The 27,385-nt window shown below is 52.7% G+C and overlaps 1 protein-coding gene and 1 long non-coding RNA gene across 5 annotated transcripts in view; one reads left to right on the plus strand and one right to left on the minus strand.

Moving 5' to 3' along the window:
* The window catches only part of SYNDIG1 (synapse differentiation inducing 1), a 115,401-nt gene that overhangs the window by 84,305 nt on the left and 3,711 nt on the right, over positions 1–27,385 (plus strand). The gene's annotated exons all lie outside the window — the stretch shown is intronic.
* LOC130680635 (uncharacterized) overlaps positions 15,656–27,385 on the minus strand; it is a 73,558-nt gene continuing 61,828 nt past the window's right edge. The window contains exons 2-3 of the long non-coding RNA XR_008993670.1: positions 17,071–17,477; positions 15,656–16,000 (exon numbers count right to left, since the gene is read on the minus strand). This is a non-coding gene — a long non-coding RNA (uncharacterized LOC130680635). The remainder of the gene's footprint in view (positions 16,001–17,070; positions 17,478–27,385) is intronic.

Below are 27,385 nucleotides of genomic sequence, written 5' to 3' on the forward strand. Positions count from 1 at the left end.
CCTCGTTTTCCTAGTCGCGTCTTGAGCATCCTGCTGCTGGTGCCAAAACAGCAGAGCCATGGGACCCGGACGCCCCGCCGCAGCTTCCGGTCCCTTAGGATCAAAGGATGAGCCAATCTGCCCTTGGAGAACCCTGAGGGGGGTAAGACGACCTGGAATCAGGAGCAGGAACCTGTCGGGAACGTCTGTTCATCACCTGGACTTCCAGCCTCCTGCAGCCGGAATGACCCGGATGTCCTCTTTATGTGCGTGTTTATTTTGCCCCAAGCCGCTTGGAGAAATGGTTGAACGCGAAGCCTCCAATCCTGCCCATCGTGGCCTTTGCGTCCCGACACTCCCCAGGCGTGCATTTCAGTCACAGGAGGCTCCTGGGGCCTGGCTCTCCCCGCCCCGCCCCACCCCGCCCCTCGCATTCAGAACGGTTGGGCAGTCCCCTCCCGGGCAGGTGGTGCCTGGGCCTCGCCTGACCCCAGCGCCCCTCCGATGATTCGCTGGCCATGGGCTGGACATCCCCTGTTTACATGTCTCATCTCTTGGCAACCACGGGGCGTCACTCGCTGCCCACAGGTGTTGGGCTGGCACAGGAGGTGAGGAGCACCTGCTGCCGGGTGCTGTGGAGGGGGGCAACGCAGGGTCTGGGTGAGCTGGAGGTCTCTGATGGTCCGGAGGAGCCACCCAGCGATGGTTCCAGGAGACAGGCGGTGACGGCCACTGTGCATTTGCACAGAAAGTGCGGGCCCCTGTCCGCACTCCGGTCTTCCAACGGTGGCAGGGCTGCCTGTGCTTCTCCCCATTTCTGCCCTAATATTTCAGAACCTAGCCTGCCTCCCCAGGACTCCCGCCTCCTGCCTTGTGTCTGCTTCTGGAAGAGCTGCAGTTGCCGCAGCCATTTCAGGCTGAAAGCACTTCTTCCAGGCACTAGGTTTGGCCTGATTCTCCTGAAGATGCCGAGGCTGGCGGGTGGGGGCTGTCTGCAGCACCGTGACTGCGTGAGGCTGGAATGCTGGCCGCAGCTCCCACGGGCCCTGGGACGTAGCGGTGTGGCTGATGGCCACTGCACAGAGAGGCCTGCCAGCCCCTAGACTCGCCCCAACCCCCCGGGGCACAGACCTGCAGCGAGGTGGGGTGCCAGTGTCTTATTCAGAGACACAATCCCAGGCCCACAGACATGGGGGAAATGGAGGGAGGGGCACGGCTGCCTTCCCACTCTAGCTGCACTGCCACCGGCTCCCACCACCCCAGGCCCCTGGACAGGCTGCACTGAGACAGCCGGGGGGACCGCGGAGAGATTTCATCTAGCTACCACCATCCCTACAGGGAGAGTGGGTGGCCTGCCTGGAGGTGTGTTGGGGCAGAGGCCAGGGGCCATGACTCGGAGGCACCGGAGGCACGTCTGCTGTGCCCCCTCTGGGGACAAAGGGGCTGAGCCAGTCGCCTGGGCCTCCAGCAACCTGAGACGGCCCCTCATGCCCAAGGCCTCCTCCCAGGATGCAGGAGAGTTGAAAGCATAGCAAGTAGCCCAGTTCTGGTCCAGACCAGACCTGACACCAAATCTGAACTCGGTGACAGAATGAGCCGACATCCAGGCCTTCTTCAAAATGCAAACCGGAACCATGCAGAGAGCGGCCCTCCCCAGGACGGCCCGTTTGGACCCGGAGGTGCTGCTGGAGCAGCAGGGTCCTGTCAGGCTTCTACCCGGCCAGGCTGAGACAGGCCCAGTGGGCTGGGGTGGAGGCCTTCATGCGTCCACGTGGCTGAGATGACAGCAATCTCACCACCCTGGGCACAGGTGAGGCAACGGACAGAGTGCTTCGCAGGCACATGGTTGCCACAGTCCTGTGAAATGGGGTACTACCAGGATTATCACTATTTTACAGGTGAAGAGGTCCTGTGGACCTCTTGGGGTTCTGTGCTATTTTAAAGTCCTTCACATATGCCCAGAGCCACTTTTTCAGACAAGTTTACAGTGGATTGTATGTCCTCCTCATGAGGACCACCGAAGGGGAAGCAGGTCCTTTTGGGCCTAGGACATAGGGAAGCTGATGCTCAGCGGGGTTATGTGACTCGGTCAGGGCCGCACGGCGGGTCAGCTGCGCCGAGGCGGGGCCCGCGGGGGGAGGCAGTCTGGAAACACGGGGGCCCGAGAGTCCTCCAGATGCTCACGTCTGGCTCCTGGAGATCGTAGTCCAGCCTCCTTCGTGGTCACATCGTTTTTTCCAGTTTAATGCTACTTGGTTTTGGTTGACTACTTTTCCCATGGAAAACTTACTTTTATTAGTCGCTTTTAATAGTTACTTCCCATTTATCCTTCCAGCAAAAAGTCAGTTTTGTGGGTTCAAAATTTATCCTGTGAGACCCAATCATTTGTCAGAAGAACCCACCATATGATTTCTCTTTTTATGTTTTCATTTTTAAAAAATGTTGACCTCTCCAAGAGCAGCATATGTCATGGCACATCTCCTTACATCAGAAGAAAAGGGGAAGTGCTGGAGGAAGGCCCCCCCAGCAGAGCCCTTCTCCCCTTTCCACGTGTGTGTGTGCTCGTGCACTTGTCTGTTTGAATACCGTGCATGTAAAGATGATTTTCAAACCCTTCCTACTTTGGAAATAACACTCAGAACAATACACAAATGTAATTCTCAGGCTTAGCAAGTTATTTTCCAGCACACAGCCAAAGACCCATCATCCGGGTCAGCACCCCGAGGCCCCCTTCCGGGCTCCCCTGACGAGGTCTCCCCTCTGTGCTGACCCCTGTAGGACTCCCTCCCCTGCATATTTTTGTTCTCTTGCCCCCTGGGCTTGCGTCCCTAAGCCTCCGAGCCTTCATCGTTCCGCACGGCACTTGCAAAAGCTGCACTAACGTAAGTGACGCCCGTGCCTTGTCCTGGGTCTCTAAAGGAAACCATCTTGCAATCCTTTTTTCAATCATGAATGGATGTTGAATTTTTCAAAAGCTGTTTGTACAAATGAAAAACCTGTGTTTTCCTTTCACCCACGATGTGGTGGACCACACGGGCCGATCTGAAAATGTCGAGCCAGTCTTGCATTCACAGAGTGAACCCCAACTGGTCGTGATGTTTACGTTGCTGAGTCGGTGTCCTTCTGTTTTGCTTGGGAGGTTTTTGCATCTGTGCTCATGGGAGAAATTCATCTATATCGTCCTTTCTGATAATTTCTTCCTTATTAAATTTTGGCAGTGATATTAGGCTGGTTGTGAGGACTTGTATTTTTTTCTGTTCTCTGAAAGTTTGTGTAAAACTGAAGTTAATTGCTGGCTGCTTGGTAGCACTCACTGGGGAGCTGCCTGAGCCGGGAGCTTCCTCTGTAGGAGACTTACTTACTGATTTAATTTATGCAGTATGGGTGATGCTAATCAGGTTGGATTTGGGCGAGACTGCGAGATCACCTTAGTCCAAGCTCAGGTTCTGGTTGCTGGGAAGCCAGTCTGTAGCCAGGACAGGGAGGACGTTCTTGGGCTTCACTTTTTCTCCTGGGGGTGAGCCCTTGGTGCCCCATCTTATGGCAGGGGCTAGTGCACCAGGACCTCCCTCTTTGGTGGGCTCTGAATCCCAAAACTAACCCAAATGCAGCCTTTCAGATATCTTGTATGGGTCATAAAACACCTCCAGGGTAGGAGTGTCCCCACGTGCCTGACTCACCCTCCAGATTCCATCCTCTCCCTGATCCTGACCCAATAATCTCTCATGTTCTTTTCTTTTTGAAGCTTTTAAAAATATTCTTTAACATTCCCTCAAGGGCTTTTAGCTGTCTTCTGCAGAAGAATCAGAAGTGGCACTACCAGAAGCAGAAATCTGCATCTCTCTCTTTTCTTTTGTTTGCACAGAGAATGTATTCCTCTTATAATAGGAATATTTTCAGTTGGAAAAATTGAAGGCTTGGTTGAGGAGCTCAGATTAACTGTTGCTTGAATTCCCGTCCCTCTGGTGCCCACAGACTCTTGAACGGGCTCCTTGTTCTGCATGCATGACCAGGGCCACTGCCCCTGAGGTGACAGGATGTGTGAGAAAATGAGACAAAGCCCATATATACCTCACCCCGACTCCGGGGCAATAGCTTCCCTGTGTAAGTGAGGCTCACCACATCCTGGCTGCACTTGTGTCTGATGCAAAGACCTGTACACCCTCTGTGTTCTGCTTGGCCGTTTCATAAAGACGAACCCTGTGGCTTTTACATGTGGTATAGCCCAAGTGTGTCCAGACAGAGTCGGGGGGAGGTGGCCATGCCTAAGAGCAGATCAAGCTGCCAGATGCGCTGGGCACATGCCCCATGCAGGGCTGGAGGCAAGTAGCACCCACCCCCCAGGGCCTCCAGGAGACAGTGCCAAGCTCACACCTCCCACCGCCCCACCGAGGAGGGTGAAGCTGCTGGTCACAGGAAGGGCTGCGCCCAGGGAGGATTAGTTCTCTGGCCCTTCTGGCTTGTCCATAAAGACAGAAGTGACCAGAGCAAGGTACTGCCTCAGGGAGGAAATAGATCACACGGATGTAAACTTTATGCTGCAGAGGGAAAATTGACATGGGACTGGGGAGGTGGGGTAGAGCCAGGGAGCCTTGAAATAACAGGCAAACTAGTCTGTTAACAAAGCATTTAAGCTGCAGAGTGAAGGCTGGACGTAGGACAAACCATGAGGCATAGTCAGAAAGCACAGTGTGGAAGCAGCATGGACACAGGCCTGTCTTCAGACCAGAAAGCCTTTTCACCAGCAAACGGGCACACTTGTGAGGTCTCAGTGGACACCCGCCGACACTCTCCGCGTCGCTGGGGGAGGAGGAGGCTGACGCGGGCAGTTCACCCCCACCGCCCACCCCACTGGCCGGGAGCAGCTGCAGGGAACTGTGACGGCATGGTCACTGAAAAGGGACTTCCTCAAGGGTCCGAAGCAAAATGCCCGGGTGTTTGCAGAAGCTGTCTTTCTGACCATGTATCTCACCAAAACACACCTGCGTTTCAGTGTTCTATCTAAACCTTGTCACAAACACAGACAGACTTTTGAAACGTTCTTTATTCTTTTGTGCGCGGAGCAGATGCATTACAAGAAACTGGACCCTCGTGCATCCTATACACTGAAGGGTTGCTCAGAACCACGGGCAGTTCCTGGCATCTGTGTTCCATGAACCCCACTATGATGCCCCCCTTTTATCCTCAAGCTCACTGTCTTGATGTCCCTGATTTGTAGTGAATCGAATGCCAAGTGACACAAGATCCAGATTTTTACTTGAGAGTCACAGGTCATCCGAGGCCATAGGACACAGCTAGAGATTATGTGGCTCGGCAGGGTGACCGAGGCCATGAAATCTGTGCGGGAACTGGGTGGGGAGCCCTGGCACAGGAGGTCCCAGCCCCAGGAGGTGTGATGGGGCCCTATGGGAAGGAAGATTCTACCAAGGAACAGAATGGGGTAGGGGGCTGGGGAAAGGCCCACCTCAGCCTCCCAAGGTGCGTGACGGGTAAATAACGGTGTGGAGAAGGGGAGGGACCGCTGGACCCAGGAACAGCCGTGGCTCTGCAGGCAAGTGAATTAAGGAACTTTGCAAGAGGCCTGGACCCGGAACCTCAGGAAAATGTGCAGTGGCTCGATGGTCCTGGGGGACACGCATCCACCTCCCTCTCTCTCCCTTTCTTTCCCCACCCCTTCCTCCCCTGCCGCTTGCTGCCTCCATCTCTGAATGTATATTTAATATGCTGATTGTAGCTTCTGAGAGCTGTTTTGCAACTTCTGGATTTAAACAATTCCATATAAATATTAATGATCCAGGGCAACCAAGAAGAATCACATTTCTGGTCTTTTTTTTTCCTCTGGAATTTATGCTGAAGTTCCTGACTTTTACTTGTTTTGGTGTATAAATGAACAAATACATCATGTCTGTTTTGCTCCCTGGAGTGTACTGCATGGATTTTTTTTTTCAGTTATAGTGATGCATGGCCTTAGTAATTAGAATCTTGACTTTGTGATCAGTTGTAGCAGAGAAACCCACACGTGGATCGAACAAGGGCAGAGCACATGCAAACACCTGCACATTCAGAATCTATGGTTAAAACTGCAACATATTAAATTTTACATTCTTCTATCTGGCCCTATGGCTCACTTCAAATTACACTTTCAATGTGTGATTATTTTGCTTTTAGATGATATATCTAATGCTATGAGGATATAGCATCCTCTAAGAGTGGGGTGTTTGCATTCCTTCTGCACCTCATTTAAGACTCAGGCCCTCAGCACAGGGTCTGCAACACCCCAAGAACTAAACAGAAGGTGCGGGGCCAGGAGCTCCTGGGTTGTGCCGTGACCCTCCGCCTCTGCCCACCATCTGTGGCCAAGCCCATGAATACTGAGTCCAGTCAGGCCAGAGCCCGGGACACACACCCAGCTGGACAAGCCCTCGTCAAGGACAGAGGCACCCCAGGGGTGCTGCAGTGTCTCTGGGCGCAACCACCTGGGCAGCTCCTGCCGGCCTCTAGGAGCCCCAAGATGTGCGTGCAGCAGTGTGGCCAGTGGGACACCCGCCTCCTGAACTGGGGACAGGCCAGGGCTATGGATCCCTCTTGCTCTTCATAGCACAAAGCACCATGTGTGTGAAGGACCCCAATTTTATGTGTTTAGACGCAGATGTACTGATGCAAGCCAAGCGTGCAAATTCAGAAAGGGCTGTGGAGAGCCATCTGTTAGTTGATGAGCATCGTATAAATGCCCTGGGAATCTAGGACCCTTTCTGGGGCATCTGGGACATTTTGATTTTTATGTCAATGGAATTCCATCTTTCTCACTGACAGACGCCCCTTCACTGGGCTACCTCAACCCTCAGGCCAACCTGTGGGCCTTTTAAAGGTGCTTGTAACGACCACCATCTACCAGGCACAGCAGGACAGGACCCTGCCTGCAACCTCTGGAGGTGGCTGCTCATGGCGGTGTCCCTCTTTTCTTCTTTGATGAGTCTTAGCGTTTTCTGGCACTTTGAGAGTCATGTGAATCCCAGACATAGGGCTTCACAGATGCCACATTTAGAGCTGAAAAAGTGATCTCCAGCATAGCGTGTATGGGACCTGCAGGGCTTGTGTGTTAATGCTCCTTGTGTTTATTTTCCTTGTTTCCTTTTATGTGGGGAAGTCTTAATTTTTAACTTGTCTTGATTATGTATAAAACAGTAAGGCATCTGTGAAGCTCAGCTGCTGATGCTCACATTGGTCTGTATCTACATCCATCTGAGCTTTGCTTTGCGGCGATGTCCAAGCACACACTCGAACAGAATGTAGTGAGTCCCACACACTCAGCTTGTGAGCTTGTAGATGAGAGATGTGGGACTCAAAATGAACTCAAAGATACATGAGGAAGCATCGAGTTCTTGAGGGACGTGACTGCAGATTGCCTGGGGGACTTGGAAACAGCGAGATACATAGGCAGAAAGAGGTGTCTTTTGGAACTGGCCCTGCACGGGAGTCAGTCAAATGTGCTTGTGAGCATAAGGCAGCTGCCCTGGGACCATCATCCCCTTTCACCATGCCCTAGACCCTCCCCATACCCCATCCTGACACAACTGAGGTTCTCCAGAAACTTCCATGGTCTGGAATCATGTTAGTTCAGTTGCCCCCTGCGTGGCCTGCCTTCCAGAACAGGACCAGCCCTCAGAAGCCCCCTGGCATTGCCCACCCCATCTAAACTGGGCATTTTCAAAGCAAGCATGAACTGCAAGTCCTTCCCATTACTTCAGTTCACCATTCCCCCAGCCTCAGGCTGTGTGGTTCCCCTCCAGGACCACCTGCCCCCCGTTGCAGGCCCATGCCACCCACCGCCACCAGACAGGGTCTCTGGCAGTGTCTCCTTGGTTGCTGAGAGCCACAGGAGCTGCCCAGCTGTCCTGGGATGGTTCACAGGCACAGAAAGCCCCAGGAACAGACTGGCAGGACTTGGTTGCCATCCCAGAAATCCTTCTAAATGCAGCAAAGATGCGGTAAGTAGGTGGAGAGACAGGGCATCTTGAGACCCTATCCCTATAACTCAATTTAAAATAATTCTCTGTGTGCCTGAGGTAATTTTGAGTAACTGTTACTGGTCCTTATAGGTGCATAAGTTCCTTTGGAAATGACATGCAGAGTTTGAAAAATGAAATGGCTCTTGTGAGTTACAAATCTTCCATCCAGAGCCGTCTGCACCCATGATTTGGGATCACGCCATCAGGGCACTTGGGAGCATGTTTATGCACATAGCCCAGCACTGATCAGGCTGACCGCGGGTAACAGCCCACCTCCGATTCTGCAGCTGGGTGCCTGAGTCCCACGCCACCCACAGAGGATGCTCAGATTCATACAGCCCCTGATTGCTGGTGCCCAGAAGCTGATTGTTAGGTAATTGGCGAGGTATCTTGCAAGAACGTTCACAGCACGGCCTGATTTATTATGCATGAATGTCGAATCATGAGATGGGGAGCTGCCCGAAGTTCACGCTGGCGTCTGAAGGAAGCCAGAGTCCTGGGTGCAGCTGCGGGGCCTCTCCCTCCCGGCGGGCACTGTGTCTGCTCAGGGGCGCATAGGCGTTCTTTGCCAAATGTGTGCTTGTTCCTTCCCCGGGGGTGATGTGCCCACCATGAAGGGAAGCGCCTCTAAGCAGCTGTGCCCTCCGGAGAGGGGGGTCTCCTCCCCGCCAGCCCTCTGCCCGGCGGCAGTTACAGCTGTGCGGGGAGCCGGCGCCTCAGAGCTTCTGTCAGGGGACTTTTCCGTCCTGGGTGGGCTTTTGGGCACGGTTCCTGGAGGATCGCCTGGAATCTACTCTTGCGTGTGAACCTTGAGATGCCCAGGACTGTCTGGGCGCTTCCTGAGAGCGTTTTCTCTATTTCTGTTAACACACTAGCCGCTCCCCCTCAGATGTACAGCCCCGAGTCCATATTCCTGAGGCAGACAAGCCCATGCCGTCCGGCTCACAGACGTCAGTGGCTCCCGCTGGCCTGCAGAGCAACTGGAGCCCTCTGCCCAGACGCCCCCATAGCCCTAGGGCCTGCTCCAGGCTGGGCGCAGCCCCCACAGCCCACACCCAGCCCCGGCCTGCAGGCCACCCGCCCCAGAGTCCTGCTTGGCCCTCCCTCCCCAGGGCTGCCATGTGCCCGGTGGTCCCCGAGTGGTGGCCCCAGAGAACAGGCCTTCCTGTGCCTGGGTCCCTCCGGGAAACACCACAGTCCCTTCTGGCCCCATTTCCAGCACGCGTGGGGACCGGCTCTCTGCTTGAGACCCACAGGAAACCTGGCCAGGGTCGATGTGACCCCTGGAGGGGGTGAACCTGTGATTCAGGAGCTCCTGGCAACGTGAGACACCCTCCCTGCTGCCCTGTAACTGCACGTCTCTGAGCTGCGCCCACCTTACCCAGGTCATTGCCTAACGGTGCTGACAATGGCTCCGCAGGAAACACCACCCTGGGGATACCGGGTAACCTATCCATCAAATGCTGCAAGTGTGTGGCCGCTTAGACGCAGGCGGGGTCTGCCCGCCTCCACCCCTGATGTGAGCGCTCTCATGAGAAAGGCCGCTTCTTTCTGAAAATTCTTTACTTCCCCTTGTCACCCCTCCAGAAGCAGGCAGGCCCCGAAGCGGCTCGGTGTCTGTCACCAGAGTAGTCTCCCCCGGGTGGCTCCCTTCTCCCATTAGCCAGGAGTGCCCTGCCCCCAGCTGAAGGTGACGGGAGGGGGGTGTGTGAGTCACAACCAGACTTACCCTTTGCTGCCGGGACAGCAGCCAGGCGCCCCCCATGCCCCAACCCCACCTAACGGGGAGCCTCGGGGCCGGCCCTGGGGCACGTACCTCCCCGTGCCCTTGTCTCAAAGCAGGAGATGAAAGTGTTGCTCACCATGCGTGACAGGAACGCCTCAAGCCATAAAGCTGAGGAATGGCGCTGGCAGCCGGACTCAGAAGTGATCTTGGGCCGACCTTTCATTGCCCTGCTAAGTGACTGATGCTGACTCCCAGTAGCTGAATAGAATCCGAAAGCTGGGGGAGAGGCTGAGAGCGGAGCCAGCCTGAGATGTGTTTCTAAATATATCTTCACTCAGAACTATTTGCCCTCGGCTCCCAACATGGATTTAAAATCATAGTTTGTCATCATCAAAAAGTATGAATTAAGGGCTTCAGCTCATGGTGGTTGACAAACAGATGGTTATAACAGTTGAGAATGGAGGGTCTGGGAGGTTCCCTGATCTAGACATGTCACTGGCAGCCACTCGGGGACAGGACAGGTTACCTGGCGTCCGCCCTAAGGATGGAGCACCGCCTCCAGCGCCTCCTGGGGACAGTGACAGATGGTACCCATCTCCTGAGCGCTCACCTGTGCCAGGCACCAGCCGGGAGTTGCATGAGCTTTATCACACATGTCCCCCCGCAATTCTCAGGTGACATGGGGGGGATGCTTTACAAGGGAGGAACCTGAGGCTCAGCACGATCAGGTGGCCACACGGTGAGAGCGCAGGACACAGGCCTGGGCTGAAACCTGACTCAGAGCAGACGCTTCAGCACTTGGCCAAGCTGCCTCCCTGCAGAGCACAGCAGAAGACGCCCGCGTCCCCATCTGGGAGTTCCGGTGCTCGGGGTGGGAGGATGGAGACCGTCCGGTGACACCCACCCCCAGCTGTGGCCCTGGGCGAGGCACTCACCCTCCTGGGGTCATCAGATAAGGTCAAACAAGAGCAGACAGGCTCACAAAGCCATCCAGCCTGCAGACACAGCTGCGTGCAGCCTGGATGGGAACAGTACTTATGCCAGCAAAGTCAGGGGGACACACCACCTCACCCCAGGACAGGTACTCCACTTCCGCAGTGCCCCGAACAGAGCCGCATGCCCCACACCCCCTGCAACTTCTTGCCGGCCCCATAGTCAGCTTCCCACAACAGACGTGCCCACAGGGACCCCTGCTTGGAAGGCTTCTGGGGCCACCAAGATAGGACACGAAGACCTCAACCGGCCGGGCTGCGGGTACGTCTCAGCCCTCACGGGGCCCTGCCCCCCACCCCGCCCCCACCTCGGAGCCTCTGCCCACCCTCCTGTCATCTCCTGGGACCTCCTGCTCAGAGGGCAGAGTCACCTCGGAACATCCTTCCAAGGCCCTTTGACTGCTGGGCCCCAAGGCCCGCCTTGTCCTTCAGCCCCTTGGACAGTCAGCTCTTCTCCAAGTATCATGAAAGAACCTGAGGGGACAGTTGCCCTTTGAACCATGACTCCCCGCTGGCAAGGATGTAAATAAGCTTTGGAGTCTGAGTTCTTAGCTTCTGCGGAAAGAAGATGGGCTTGTGAAGGTTTGGGGTGTCTTGGATGGAGAAGCTGCTCCCAGACAGGAGGGCTGCCCAGTGTCCATCAAGGGTGATGGGGGGAGCGGGCTGTGTATCGCTCTCCAGTCCTGGCACGCGTTGTGAGGGTGATCAGCTCTCCCGTGCTCTGTGGCCTGGTGAAGGAGCATCATAAATGCACTTCGGTTCGTGTTGGTTTGCTCGGCTGGCCGGTGGGCTGCGTGGTGTAAAGACTAACGCAGGAGGCAGCATCTGTCAGGGGGTCTGGGACACAGAGACTTTTCCCAAAGCCTTCCACTCTCACTGTTTGACAGAGGCAGTCGGGGGGGACTAATTAAAAATCCCTAATTTAAGATTCTGGATGGAGCAAGGCAGTACACCCAATTAAACCTTAGAAATTGGACCAGGAAAATGCAATGAGAAAGGGTCGCTTCCAAGCAGGAAATGAGCCAACCCCCGACTCGGTCCTTCCTGGAGGCTGTCAGGGCGTAAACGAGACATAAATATGATTAAAGTACTAATTGACAAATTGTTGTCAAGGAGAAGGCCTGCTTTGCCTATTTAAGTGCTCAGAATATGTTTAGAATACTTATTATGCATAAATTAATGTAACCCAATGGCGTAAGCCCTCCCTGCCATCACGGGCATGTTTTGGATAGAAATGAACAGACATAACAACCTTACAGTTTGCACCATATGTGGGGAAAAGTCCAAAAAGAAAAGAATGGTTATATACTTTTAATGTAGCCTTAGGGACTTCTGTTACCTAGCAGTTAGCTAGTTTATATTTCAAACAAGTTCTTGCAATGGGCTTCTTTAAGAAGTGAAAGCTAAGAGTTGAAATGAATGAGTGATTTGTACATGTTTATCAAATTCTTAAATTAGCATCTCAAGTAGGTGAGGCAGCTTCCTTGGTAATATCTTAGTAGCCATTTAATCGGTCTGCACAGCTTTTTGTGCATCCTAATTGCCTGCCCCTCCCACGTGATGCTTTGTCAAAGCTCCTTCCCCTGACACCACCGGAAGTGTGCAGGGGAAGGTCATCAGCCGGGTGCTGCAGAGGGACTCCCAGAACCAGGCCTGCTGCAGCCCCACCTGAAAGTCCTCGTGGTGATGCAGATTCAGGCGCTGCCCTCTCAAGGTTTCTCTCTGCAGCCCCGGCCGTGCTTCCTGAATCAGCCTCCTACCCAGTGGGAGAGGCCCCTCCTCTGGAAATACTGGACCCCTCAGTGGGGACCTCAGGGGTCTTGAGAGCAGTGCCCGCTTCTTCCTCTGCATGGAGACACGTTCAGTGGGCCTTGTCCCTGTCCTCGGGGCACCCCAGTTCCCCTCCGGGCGGACTCACAGACAGCTTTGCAAAGGAGACGTGGGTCCCCAGCTTAGCCCACACTGCTGTCCGGGCACCCGGCAGGGGTCAGTCAGCAAGGCCCCCCCCATCTTCCTCCTCCTGCACTGCAGGCTGCTCCCAAGGCCTGAGGGTCCTTCACCCCAGAGAACATGGGATTGTCTCTCCCTCCACCCCACTCAGAGGGAAGGTGCCTGGACCCCTAAGAAGCTGATGGACATCATCTGGAACACTGCCGAGCTTGGTGGGCCATAAGAAAGCCATCGTGCTGATTAGTACCAACGTCGATCTGACAGTTCCCGTTTCTTCCCATTATGAGCGTGGAGACACACCTCATGGCTGTGCCATCACCATCAAACCACAGACAGGACGGCTGAAGATACCTCAGAACACTGCTGTGGTCACAGCACTTAGAAGACCCAAGCCCAGCCCTTCTTGTTACTCCATGCGCGTGCTCATATAATCACAATTGTGACTTAATATTTTCACAGCTCTATTTTCAGTATGTTGGGTTCCTATTGTAACCCTTTGTATTTTATTCTTTGAATTTTAAAATGCCACTCTGGCAAAGGGTCCATGGGTCCCGGATCCCAAAGGAGCCCGTGGCACCGAAGGGGAAGGGGCCTGCAGGGCGCTCAGCAGCCTCGTCTGTCCGGCGGCCTGTCTTCCCTGCCCAGCTGTCTCACCAGCTCTGAGCTTTCACCTGGGCCGTTCCTGGAGCTTGCCTCCTCCACCTGCACGCTCCCAGCTCCGCCTTGAAAGGAGCAGATCTGGGCCCCCCTTGCAAGTCCCAGCCTCCCTGCCTTGTCCCTCTGGCCTGCCTCCCCTGCAGCGAGGGGCGCTTTCTGCACGCTCAGCCCTGCGGAGTCTCCCCACCCCAGGCTCAGGTGTCAGGGTCCAGCAGAAGAAAGCATTTGAGCTTGTGTGTGGGACCCCGCAGCACCTCCGGAAGGGGCTGCAAGGCTGCACCGCACAGCGAGCCTGCCAAGGGCACAACGCGCAGGCTGGGCAGAGGCCCTCTGACCAGCACGCTCTGCGCCACTCCGACTTTGACTTCTGGCCCCAGTTGGCTGTGGAACAAACGAGGATAAATAACTTGAATTCACTAGAGGCTGTAAGTGAACGTCACTGGCTGCTTCACAGGTGTCTTTATGCTCTTGGAAGCAGAGAGGCAGAAACCCCCGGAGACAGAGACACAACAGTGAGCTGCTCAGAGATGACGCCCGGGCCTCCTGAGGGCTCAGCCCTGCAACACCGCCTCCGCCCCGGGGGACCCGTCCCCTTGTGGGACCAGGAGGGACTGGGCCGGGAAAGCCATTCGGATCATATGTCCACCTACTAGGGCGGCAGACAGGGGCTCCGTCACTGCTCGTCGCCCAGTAGAGCTGCTGAGGGGCAGAGGGGAGCCCCCTGGGGTGGTGCTGGGGGTGCCCCCCGGAGTGGACCTGCAGTGCGATCCCTGGGCCCCGGTGGCACTAGACTCAGACTGTTTCTCCTTCTTTATCCAGGGTCATTTTTGACCCAGCAAATTATGCTCCTGCTAGCCTGTTACTCCATCAGCCCACAGCCCCCGAGGAGAAAGGACATTATCCCAACAGCAGTTCCATTACCTGTACATCCCTCTCGTCTTTGGAAGCTGGAGAAAGATGTTCTGTGTTAAAATGTCCCTTCCCCGCCGTGCATGATGCTAATGTCCTCCACATAATAAAGCTAATGGGGTATTTTACACACTGAAAATAGCCTCAGTGACCTTTTCTTCTTTCTGGAAGAGTCTGTTGTTTTTTCTCTCACTCCCTGCCCCACACCTCGCTGTTTGTTTTTTTGTTTGTTGTTTTTTTCCTTTTCAGTTACCAGCCCCCGAGAGCCAAATGACCAGAGTGTCCCCAGGGTTCGTCTGTCCTCCACTGAGGCAAAGAAAACCGTCAGGTTATATGGAGCAGGGAAACAGGCACATGCGTGTGCACACACAGACACACATACCATACACACACACACCACACCACACATACACACACACCACATACACATACACACACAGCACACCACACCACACATACACACACACCACACACACACACAGCACATACACATACACATACACACACAGCACAGCACACATACACATACACACACATCACATTAACATACACATACACATACACATATGCACACATACCACACCACACACACACCCACACCACATACACATACACACACAGCACACCACACCACACATACACACACACCACACCACACATACACACACAGCACATACACATACACATACACACACACCACATTAACATACACATACACATACACACACACACCACATACACACAGCACACCACACCACACATACACACCACACCACACACACATACAGCACATACACATACACATACACACACAGCACAGCACACCACACATACACATACACACACACCACATTAACATACACATACACATACACACAGCACACCACACCACACAAACACACACCACACACATACACACACACCACACATACACATACACCAGTACACACACATACACACACACCATATACATACACATACACCACACACACCACATACATATACACATACACATATGCACACACACACTACACCACACACAGACCACATACACATACACACACACAGCACACCACACCACACAGACACACACCACACACACACACACCACACACACCACACACACACACATGCACATACACATACACATGCACACACCACATACATACACACACCACACACACACACACCACACCACACACACACACACACACACACACATGCACGCACACACACACCCTGGTCTGGCCCCGCAGGGTCAGGCTCGCATATGAACAGATGCAGGCTTGGGGAGAGGCTGGGAGGCAGTCCACACCCCAAATGGTCTTGGTCAGCCTCCTGTCATTTAGGACCACCGAAGGGTCTAGTGGAGGCCGTGGTCTTAAGTTTACCACTTTTTCTCTCCAGCTTTATTGAACTACTGTTGGCAAAACCATACATACTTACAGCGCACAAAGGTTGGCTTTCTGGGAACTCGGCAAGAGAGGAAGGGGCTGTGTTAAGCCTGGAAGGCGTCCTGAAACTGTCAGCTGCACTGGCCTTTACGGGGCCCAAGTTGTCTTGCAGGTGGGTGGGAAGGATCTGGATTGGGGTGGGCAGTGCATCTGTGCCAGCCCCCTGCAGGGCAGCAGCCTGGACGGCACCCCCTCCCAGGGCAGCTCCCCGCTCAACTGTCCCTGTCACAGTACGTCTGCTCCTTGAAGGCCACTGTTCTCAGGGGAGGGGAAACAGCAGGTCATTTGTGCAGCATTAGTCACACTCCCATCTGTTCCTCGGCACTGGGAGGAGAGAAGAGAAACAGGACAGGGGCCAGTCTGTTTATCCCTGCGACAAAGGCGGGACCGCAAGCAGGGGAGCACAAAGTCCAGGGTGTCCTCGTTACTGATTCCCCAGACAAAGGGCACTTCGTGGTTTGGCTTGCTGCGCACAGCGGGTAAGGGGGGGGCAGGAGTACTGACATTTCCAGGGGGCACCCACAGAGAAAGGAAGAGCGGAGAGGAGGGTCGGCGAGCCCAGGGTGCCTCCCACCGCCTCCGCTCCGCATGCCATCCGGGTGCCCCTGCTCACAGGCGGTTCTCACAGGAGCTGGAGGTGAGGCGGCACAGGTGGGATCATGCCTTGGCCTGCGTGCACACCCGTGTGCACACCCGCATGCACACAGCACTATTTGAGAGCCTTGCCCATGCGCTGTATTTATTTCTAGTGTTTATGAGTCGGATAAATGTAGTGCTGTCACTATGTGATAGTGTAGCTCTGACGGGTGACGGTGTTCTCATTAGCCTCTCAGACCACAGAGCCCCAGGATAAAAGGGGGTTTCCATCCCCCCTTCTGTCTCTAGATGACTCCTGGAGAGTGACTGGAACATGCTGGATCCCTGACCGAGGTGGTGTGACCCAGCCTAGCTTCCTTATCTAATCTCACAAGTTCAGTGTTTTCCAGTGGAGAACAGAGTAGAGGCGGAGGAGCGGGGGCGGAAACTAAGCCCTCTGGGTCCAGACCGTGTGTGAGGCACAGCACCTGGTTGAGATCTGCTCTGAGGAAGCCGAAGCCCTGACAGTCCGAATATGGACTCAGGCGGTACCAGCTCATAAGAGTTAAAATACACTGGCCTATACAGAGAAAAGCCCTGAGACTTTGACAGAGGGAGGTAAATTCTTCTGCCTCAGAGAACTTTGTATAATTGCCACAGATTCCCACAGTCTGTGTAATTCTTCTTGGTTCTGCAGTGAAAATGCAGTTTTATATCCAACAGCTGCCCCTAGTTTTCTGATAAACCTCTAACTTTATTCAGGATGCTGAGCCAGTTATCTCTGCAAACACCCCATGCCTAGTGGCGAAAAAAATTACCTTTTCGTTATACTCAAGGTTTCTGTAGGCTGGGAGTTTGGGAGGCGCCATTTGGATGGTTTGTCTCTGCTCCCCAGTGGGAACTCAAGGCTGGGGACACTGACAGCTGGGCAGGAAACACCTGTGGTGTCCTCACACCATGTGAGGTAACGCATGCTGGCTGCAGACGGGGGCTCCAACCAGGCTGTGCACAGGAGTGCCCACTCCATGGTCTCCTCACCTGGGCTGATCTGGGCCTCTTCGTGGCCAGGGGCTGGGCTCCCAGGGCGAGCACCCCAGGCAGGGTGCAGGACTTGCGATGATCCAGCCTCCAGAACCACAGAGCGCCACTTCCTTGAGGCTCTGCTGGTCAAGGCATCTGTACAGGTCCGTTCAGACTCACGGGAAAGGGCGCAGACATCAAGGTTCTAAAAGAACATGGGGGAGGTAGATCACAGCAGCCACTTTGGGAAAATATAATCTTCCAGAACTGAGTTTCTAGGGACAAAAGAAAATTATACACACACATATTTATATGATTAGGTCCATAGGAAAATGAAAAATAACAGAACAACTTTCCTAAATACTATGTTCAAAAAGAATATATCAAGTTAATGGCACTTCTGACACCTAAAATGTCTTCCAGGTTCTGACATCATATACAGTAAAAGGAAAGAGAGTCCTTACTCAAAAGCTATTACACTAAACAAATGCACACTGGCATCCATAACAGTGATAAACGCATTGCCTGACGAAGATGAAGGAACGAGAATCTTGCAGACCTTCAGTCAGCAAAGCAAACTCTATTATGTTGGTAAAGTTAAATAGTAGCATTAAATATTTTAAATGATTTTTAAAATAAGCTGAATTGGAATATTCCTTCAAATATCTTTAGCCTGATGCTCAGTGTATGTAGATGAAAGGGAGAGAAACTGTGTCAAGAAAAGCTTAAGGCATTTGTTAATCTTCAATATGCATCTCATTTGTTATTCTAAAAGCAAAGTGCTGGGAAAGCTTGTCATATTCACTTTTACCACTTAAGTAAATAATTTATTGCATCGTAAGGGCTTCAGAAATTTGAGCTTGGCTTAGCACATGGTTAACATCAATTTGGCACATTCTCTTGTTGTTAAGTGGTCATGTACAAAATATATCATCTCAGATTTGCTGAAATACTGAATTTCTAAGTCAGCACCCTGCTTATTTATATATTTAAATAACTCTTCTAGCTATTTGGTCCCAAGCCTCGTTGTTGATGTGTCTTGGCACCTCATTACTTCCACTGTGTTCATATCCAATGCAGGTTGGTCTCTAGCATGTTTTTGATGGGGGAAAAATCTCTGCCCTGGAGGAGGGACAGAAAGAGTTACGAAGTTCATCCTTCTTGGCGGAGCGTCCCGCAGGCCCCCTGCGCACTCCAGAGAGAGAGACTTACCAGAAGATCAGAAAAGCCTCCTCCCCAGCACGCTAACAACGCTAAATAAGCCTGCAGCATGACCATGGGTTTGAGCTGGGAGAGATGGAAGACAGGCTCTGCTGGAGAAGCAGGATATAGGGGAGAAAAGGGGCAAAGGACGCTGGGGGACTTTGAAGCTTTTGGTCCCAGAGCTACAGTCCACATCCGATATGCCCCACTCCTGGCCAAATGAACATAGATGCTTATACCACAGACCGGCTGGCCCCCATATCGACTGCCCTACACAAGATGTCTTTCAGCAAGTATTGCAAGGCATGCCAGAAGTCTAGTGAAGACTGACAAGACAAAGCAATCATAAGAAAAAAACTCAGATTTGACTCCAATGTTAGTTGGAATTATCAGGGAATTTAAAACAACCGTGATCAGTATGTCAAAGTCTCTAATGGAACAGACAGACAACATGCAAGAATAGATGGGTAATGTCTGCAGAGAGATTAAAAACTGTAAAAAGGAATGCTAGGAGTAAAAAACAAAAATAGAAATGAAGACTGTTTTTCTTGGTCGATTTGAAACTACTGAAGAAAAATCTGGTGACCTTGAAGATAGGTCAAAAAAATTACCTAAAACTAAAGCACGAAGAGAAGAACAAGTGGGGGGAGAAAAAGAACAGAATGTGGAAGAGTTGTGGGGCCGTCGAAATGCTGTACGTGCAACTGGAATACAAAAGAAGAAGCCGCAGAAGAAATACTGGTGAAGAGTTTTCCAGTATTAGTGACAGACACCAAACCGCTGTTCCAAAAGTGGAGACCCCTCCGAGCTGAACTGAATAGAAACCAAGAACAAATAACAATAGAAACATAGATATATCCTATGTCAGCTGTAGAAATTTGAAAACAAAGAGAAAATCTTAAAGATCCCCAAAGGTAAATAAAACACATACAGAGAAACAGTGATAAAAACTGTGGCGGGCTTCTCATCAGAACTCATGCACCTAAGATGTAACTGGGTGCAATCTGTAAAGTGTTGAAACAATAAAACAGATAAACAGAAGCTGCCAAACTGAAACTGTGTATCCAGTGAGAATAACCTCCAAAAGTGAAGGATAAATGAATACTGTCTCACACAAGCAACTGAATGGATTCATTGCCAGCAGACCTGAATCTGGGTCTTGCCTGAGGATTTCAGCCCTGGGCAAGTTCACTGTGGATTTAGTGAGACCAAGAAATGACAAAGGAATGTTTATAGCGGGCTTTATTCTCCCAGCAGCAGGGCGGGCACTGGATCTGTCTGCACCCAGCAGTCTGCAGGTCTCTAATCCGCCTCCGTCTCTGCCTCCGCCCAGAGCACGGGGCAGAGCTCTTAATATAGTGACTCAGTCAGTAATAGCTTATTGCCTGCGGGTGCGGGAGCAGTAGCCCAGCAGTAGGGCAATTACATCACCAAGCGGTTTAGGGTCAGGAGAGCACCCTGGCCATAGGAAACTCTATTTTTCCCTAGTAAGAAATTTTACAGTTCTTCAGGTAGTAGAAAAATGGCATAGGTCAGAAAATTGGATCTACATGAGAAAAAAAGAGTATCAAAGAAGGAATAAATGTGACTTTAAACTGTAAAGCCTGGACAACCACTGTATATATACTTTCTTAAAAAAGTATAAATGTACATCAGTAGAGGCTATTGAATGGAATCATATAAAATGGTCAGTTAAAATCAGAGAGGGCTGATTTTAAAAGAGGGAGAAAAACAATAAATGCAACAAATATGCAAAGATGATAGATATTAATCCAATTATATTAATAATCACTTATATGTAAGTGGTCTAAACAAACCAATTTAAAAACAGAGATTGTCAGACTGGTTAAAAAAATAAGACCCAAGTATATGCTATCTACAGTATAAACTATATACTGTCTAGATTCAAAGAAATCTGCTTGAAATGTAAAGACCAAGACAGATTAAAAGTAGATATGAAAAGTGAAGATGGATAAACCTGCCACGCTAACACAGACCAAGACAAAGCCGGAGCACCTACATCAACTTCAGGCAAAGCCAACTTCAAAACAAGGGAGATTATCCCACATAAAGAGGTACATCCCATAATTTAAGGGGGTCAATTCTCCAAAAAAATAGAACAATCCTAAATGTGTATGCCCTTAGCCAGAGAGTCAAAATGTGAGGTGGATAGAAACAGACCCAATTATAGTTGAAAACTCTAACACCCTTGTCAGCACTTGATCCACCAGGAGAGAAAATCAGTGGACACATGGGCGACCCGAACACCGTCAGCCAGCTTGACCGGCACGAGAAGAACACTCCGTCCAGCACGGCACGCGTCCTCCTCGGTTGCACGTGGGACATTCACCAAGACAGACCATATTTCAGGCCACAAAACAATCCTTATTAAACTGTTTTAAAGACTAGAAAAAATACGGAGTACATTCTAGACCATACAGGCATTAAATAGAACCCGATAACAAAGATATCTGGGGGTTTCCCAGATATTTGGAACTTTAAAAAATACATACTTCTCAATGACCCATGGGTCAAAGAAGAAGTCTCAAAGGAAATTAAAAAATACTCCAAACTAAACAAAAAATGAGAATAAAATTTTCAAAATTTGTAGGATGTAGTAAAAGCAGTGTTTACAGGGAAATTTGTAGCATTAAGTGCATATATTAGAAAAGAAAAAAGAAGACCTAAAATTGATAACCTAAGCTTCCACCTTCAGAAACTAGAGAAATAAAAAGGCAAAAAGAATGAGGGAAGTGATTAAAATTAGAGAAGAAAAACTAACAAGGACAACAGAGAAAAATCAACAAAATTAAAGGTCAGGGTTTTTTTTTTAAGATTTGTAAAGAAAATAAAATACGAAAAGATCAATAAGATCAATAAACCTCTAATCCAGCCAACCAAGAAAAAAGAGAGAGAACACAAATTCTCTACACCCAGAGTAAAAGAGGGCCATCCCTAGTGACACCTGGGTCATCAGAAGAAGAGGGGAATTCACCTCCGTGCACCGCGCGCCAAGCACACCTACCTATGGGGGGCGGGGGGGGGCGCATTATTTAAAACTGGGTGAGATTTGACTTTCTGCGTCTCGGTGTTCCACTGGCGGTATTTCCCAACCCTCCTGAAATGTCTTAGCTCCTGCTGCTGTTCTTAACATCCATTAAATAATTCACATGAAGACCACCAGTCTATTCAGCTGCCCCCCACAACCCCCAACACTGGGCCCTCACCGTTCCCGGGTCACAGGGGGACCCGACTGGTGCATAGGGACCCACACTACAAATAGGATGCTTTCATTACTGTGGAAAAGAACTTCCCAAACACATTTTGAAAGCAATTTTAGTCGAGCATTATTTTACATATATGCATATATATATATATATATATCTGGATCCCATGAATAACCTAGACTGTGGCCTGGAATGCAGTAGGAAACCGCATGTTGCCACCAGGGCCTTGGGCGACCCCACAGGCAGCTCTCTGGAGAATCTCCCCTCCATATCAGCCAGCCCTGGCAGGAACCCGTGGGCCCAGCAGTTCCCTGTGGCTGAAGGCAGCGTCCTGGAGGGATGCCACTGTGAGCCGTCAGCAGCCTGTCCTTCCTGCATCTGGGGGGTGGGGGGCCCAGTGGCCTTGAATAGGGTGTCTGGGCGCAGCACCCGGAGGATGCACTACACACAGCATAGGTGCCACACACATGTGAACAGATCGAAGGACAAAGGCAGGTAGCAAAAGCTACCTGTGCGTGTCTCATATGGTGCCAGCCATAGGGTGACTCTTATTATCAACAACCCAACTCGTAGCTGCATACCAACAAACATAAGTATATATGCTCTTCAAAAAAGAGTACTAGAATTATCATGGCAGCCCTATTCATAATGGCCTGAAACTGGAGAATAAATACCCAAGTGCCCGTGCACAGGACAATGGCCAAATAAACTCATTATATTCACACAAAGGACCCTAGAGAATAAATGATCTACAATTACATACAACAGGGATGAATCTCACAGAATGAAGGAAGCCATACGCTGGCTTCTGTACTGAGGATCTGCCGCAGGGGGGTCAAGGCAGGCAAAGCTAACATGAGCTGTTTTAAGTCAGGACACTGACTACTGCCAGGGACGGTGACAGCCAGGGAGCAGAGAAGGTTTCCAGGTGGTGGCATGGTTCTGATGCTGTCCCCACGGGTGTGTGCACATTCTGAAAATTCCCCAAGCTGTACATTTATGAGTTGTGCATGTTCCCTACAGATGTTATGCTTGATGTATGCATGTGTATATGTAGGTGTATGTATAATACATATGTGGTATATATGTGTGTCTCTCTTCTACATATATATACATACATATATATTTATATACAAACAATTTTTAAAAAGAATGAAAGACACAGGAAAGCAAAATGTATGGCCCTTTACAGCTGTTCACATTTGAGAAATGGGGAGGGTGACAATTTTCAGTCCCTTTGATTCTGTCCTAATTCTGACTTAGTCATAGCACAGCACCTTTTATGGCTATTATTACCCCCTAACACCCTGCATTCTGGGCGCTGTGGCGCCCAGGAGAGGACAGGAGTGGCAGGGGTGGCCCTGGCTGGAGGGGACAGAGGAGCTCTGGGGGTGTGGCCCTGCCTGGGCAAGGAGGGGGCAGTCGGGCACCAGGCGGCAGGACTCGGGGGAGGCCTCACAGCCTCCCCAAGGCTCCCCGTGTGAGAGCTGCGCCTCAGACCCAACCCCTCTCAAGGGAAGAGGACCCCAGTGTGTGGGCAAAGCCAGTGGGCTGCTCCCTGGCATGTGGGAGAGGGAAGGAGTGGGGCCTCGGCTGAGCTGTGGGGGAAAGGCGTCCAGAGCGAAGCGGCCTGGGGGGTTGGTGGCTTCTCTAAGTTCACCTGGAGAACAGGCAAGGACAGCAGCGCCGAACCCCCACAGCCAGGCACCCAGCCTCCGTCTCTGCGTGTGCTTGTGCTCTTACATTTGCATGCCCTGTGAAAGGAGACCCCCCAGAAGAAGTGACCTTGGTGCCAAGGGCCCTCCGACATTCCACCTTCCCCGAATGCGGCGTCCAGACAGAGGACAGGTGGGCGGCTCTGCGAAGGCCAGACCCCATGCCAGCTTTTACCCAAACACAGTGGGTACACTTGTCTCGTAACTGAGCTCCTTCTGCCGTTTAGACCTAAACAACAACAGATCTATTTTTTGAATAACTTAAAATAGAATTTTAAGGGGGAACGTCAGGGGGAACCCCTGCTGGGTTGAGTGTGAGATCACCCATGTCCTTGTGGTTTATCTCTCAATTATCTCTTTGTTCCTGTTCAGGGTGTTACCCTGAGCCTGCTCTTCTCCAGGTACGGTTCTGAGCACCTTGTCGGTGCATCGAAATGTAGAGGGCAATAAATAATGGAAATAACCTTTGCAATAATACAAAGAAATGTCATCCAACCAGACAGATAATGGTGCTGGAGGAAACATGAGCTATGAAGCACCAAAGTGCTGTAAGTGTCTGGAGAGGTGGCCCCAGAGGCTGCACGTATCCCGGGAGCCCGTCACCTGCATCAGAGGCTGGTGCCTGGTGCTGGCCTCTCCTAAGGCATCCAGCCCCTCAGCAAGAAGACCGAGTGGGTCAGGCTGACATGGAACAGGAGCATCTGACTTTAATGGGTGACAATAAGGAACACAGAGCGGCAGGGAGCTCGCTCAGAAAATCACGATCATTCCAGAGCCTCAAAAGGCAGTGGGTGTTTTCCAGCCAAAAAAATGGAGGCTTTGACGAGAGCTTGTGGGAAACTCAGTCCAGAGCTAAGAGAGGCGTCAGCCCGGGGCTCCCGGCCACCTGGGAGGAACCAGAGCCCGGGCGCTGGGACCATCTCGGGTCATCTGGAGGAGAGGGGCTCACCCGCAGGGGAGACAGCAGGGGACAGAGGCTGCGCCCCTTCCCGTGGGAGCTCCCGCTGTGGGGGCCCCAGGACCCCGAGACCCCAGGAAGCAGAGGTGTGGGCATCAAAGGCCTCCCAAGTAATCTGCAGATTTCCAGGGCTGCCTCCTCGCCGGTCACCCCAGGCACCTCCACATCTCCCCCCGCACTGGACCAAATGGGGGTTAAAGTAAATTCACACATAGACCCGCCAAAGCAGGTGTGTGCGGCGCCTCCTTCCCTGGACGCCTGCAGGGCACAGCCCGGCTGACACCCCGAACCTCCGCTTCAGGCGTTTCACCCCCCTTGGTGCACCCTGGGTGCCTCTCTCCTTACTCTCCCTCCTGTGGGACCCCCTGCCCCGATTCCTCCTGGATTCCCACTGGTCAGTATGGTGGCCCAGCCGCCTCTGGGTGTCCACAGTCACGCTGATCAAAGTCACAGAGCATAGGACTGAGCTCCAGTCACACTGGGCACATCCCGAGAGCTCCGAGGCCACCAGCTGGAGAGCGCAGATGCCACCCCACGGCCGGGCAAGCTCTGCCCCACGGCTGCCCGCCCCCCACAGCACTGGCCCTCCGCAGGCTCCCCTCCCTGCTCTCCGGGACCCCCTGGGGGGCAGCGGGTCCCGCGTCCTCTGTCACACCCACGCTTAGGTGGCCCAGCCCTCCGGGTGCTCTGCAAAGCCTGACAGGCTCGCCCCCTCGAGGAGCCGGTGTCACAAGTATTTCCCTGTAGGTTTCCTGGTTTATATCATCCTGATCAGCCTGTGGAGGACCTGTGATCATCGGCCACGGGGATGCCCCAAGGGGCCCTGCACGCGTGGAAATGCTTCTGCCCAGATCCTGCTGTCCTGGGAGCGGCTGCTGGCCGCCCTGGGTCCTTCGTCCGTCCATGGAGCGAGTGCCCTTCCCGCTGCTGGGCGGGCATGAGAACCACCGGGCTGCGAGTGCCCCGGAGCGGGCAGCACGGGGTGGAGACCCCGATCCCAGGGGCCTTTCCCTGCAGTTAGAGTAGGGAGGGGAGAGAGCGGTATGCAGGGGAAGCGGTGACACCCCACAGCCATGCGTCATGTTTACAGGAATCAGCGTCGTCTTCCCTTTTCTCTTTCCTTGTCTGGTCATCATATCAGATTTCACTCATTTCGGGAAATGACTTTCTCATTCTTTATGAATAGTTCTTGTCTGTTCATTTAATTTTGGGTAGAATTATTTCTAAAATTACCCTGGAGTGCAAGAGAAGTTTTTTTAACTACACTTTCTTCCAGTAGCACCCTTCCCAAACACATCCCTCCCCTGCCTCTCCGACAACAGGGGTTTGGGCCCCTTTCGATCTTTGTGCAGATAGACTCCCGCCAACATCCCGTTTCTGAGGTTTATTTCCTGACCGTTAGGGGGCACTGTCATTTTTATGCTTGTTACTGCTGCTGGGCGGCTTGGCTGGTGCCTCGCCTGGGGCTGTCGTGATTCCTGTTAGAAGCATTCTAGTAGATGACCTTTGGGGAAAAGGAATCACTTCTTATGAGGGTCCGCAAGGACCGTTGCTGGTGTGCAGTGGACCCACATGCAGCTCCCAGCAGGACCGACAGCTCCCCGTGCGGTGGCAGGGACACACACTCCCCCCAGGGAGATGCAGGAGGGGCGTGGGTCCAGAAGGCAAAGGGCAGGAGGCAGTGCAGAGATCCCCCCGACCACCTGCCTGCTACCCAGATCGTGCTGAGGGCTTCCCGCAGCCCGTTTCAACCTCACTGCCCTGCAGGCCCACTGCCCAGATGGGGACACTCCTTCCCCTTGTGAAGCTAGTGGAGCATTTGATTTGAGACCTCACACAGCGAAGCCTCACTGGGAGCACCTGCTACCCCACGATGGGGTGCAGGGGCTCGGTGGCAGGCCACCCGGCCGTGGGAGATGAGCCCGGGCAGGCTCGGGGCTCAGGGTCAGCCAGCTGCTCCTGCTGCAGAACAGGGGAGCTAGGCAGGCTCTGCAGGGGGCCGTGAGCAGGCCTGCCAGGAAGGACCGGCTGCGGGTGGCATTTAGAAGGAGGGAGAGGTGTGGATAAGTCGGGGGGCCAGGGACCCCTTAACAGCCCAGGGCCACTTAAAAGACGTTATCTGAATGTCTCAGAACAAAGGGCAAGAGGGGGGTAACACACCTCACCTCCCACAGCAAAAGGCATTTCCCAGGACAGACCGGGATCGAGGCTGGGCCCCACCACATAAACGGGGGTTAGCCGATGCCACCTTAGAAAGGCAGCAATCAGGAGGGAGAACGCCAGCAAACCATAAACCCCAGGGGCTCCTACGAACCCGTCTGGGGGACTGTGTTTGGAAACAGCACCCCACAACCTACAACAAAAGGTCCCTGCTCTGGGTGGCTTGCCAACCTGCCAGCTGCAAACTCAAGTGCGAAGCGCACAGCCGCGTGAGGAAGACAAAGCTGGGCTTTGCACACCAGTCAGACAGGCCTTCGGGGCACACGCTGCCAGGCCTGGACACCAGGTGCACCTCGGGCGAGCACGTCCCTTGCCCGCCTCCTTCCCTCCCACCACTGCGATGTGAAATGAATTCTGCCCGAAGATACAGGTCACCGGGATCCTATATGGCCAAACCTGGGCTTCCTCCCTGACAAGTAGTTGGTCTCATCCCAGTTTGCCTGAACCATCCCCATTTTACACCAAAGGGCCGAGTCCCCGGAATCCCCTCAGTCCTAGGCAAACCAGGACCGTTGGCCAGTCAGGTCTCACCTTTTCTCCTCCTTGGAATCACCTGGGAGCTCAAAAGGCACAAGGCCCAGCCCCGAGCGTCTGACCCACCTGGCCAGGAGTCTGGCCTGGGCACCGGGATTTCAAAGCTCCTGGCACACAAGACCCACAGGCTCAGTGTGCCTGCAGATGCTCACCTGCACCCCATGAACTGCATGGGCAGACCAGGGTGTAGACGAGTCTGCTTCCCGATTAGGACAAGCAAAGGGCATCTGCTCATTCCAGCAGAGAAGCCCCTCCC

The sequence above is a fragment of the Manis pentadactyla genome, chromosome 14, assembly GCF_030020395.1.
Source record: "Manis pentadactyla isolate mManPen7 chromosome 14, mManPen7.hap1, whole genome shotgun sequence".
Classification (NCBI taxonomy): Eukaryota; Metazoa; Chordata; class Mammalia; order Pholidota; family Manidae; genus Manis; species Manis pentadactyla.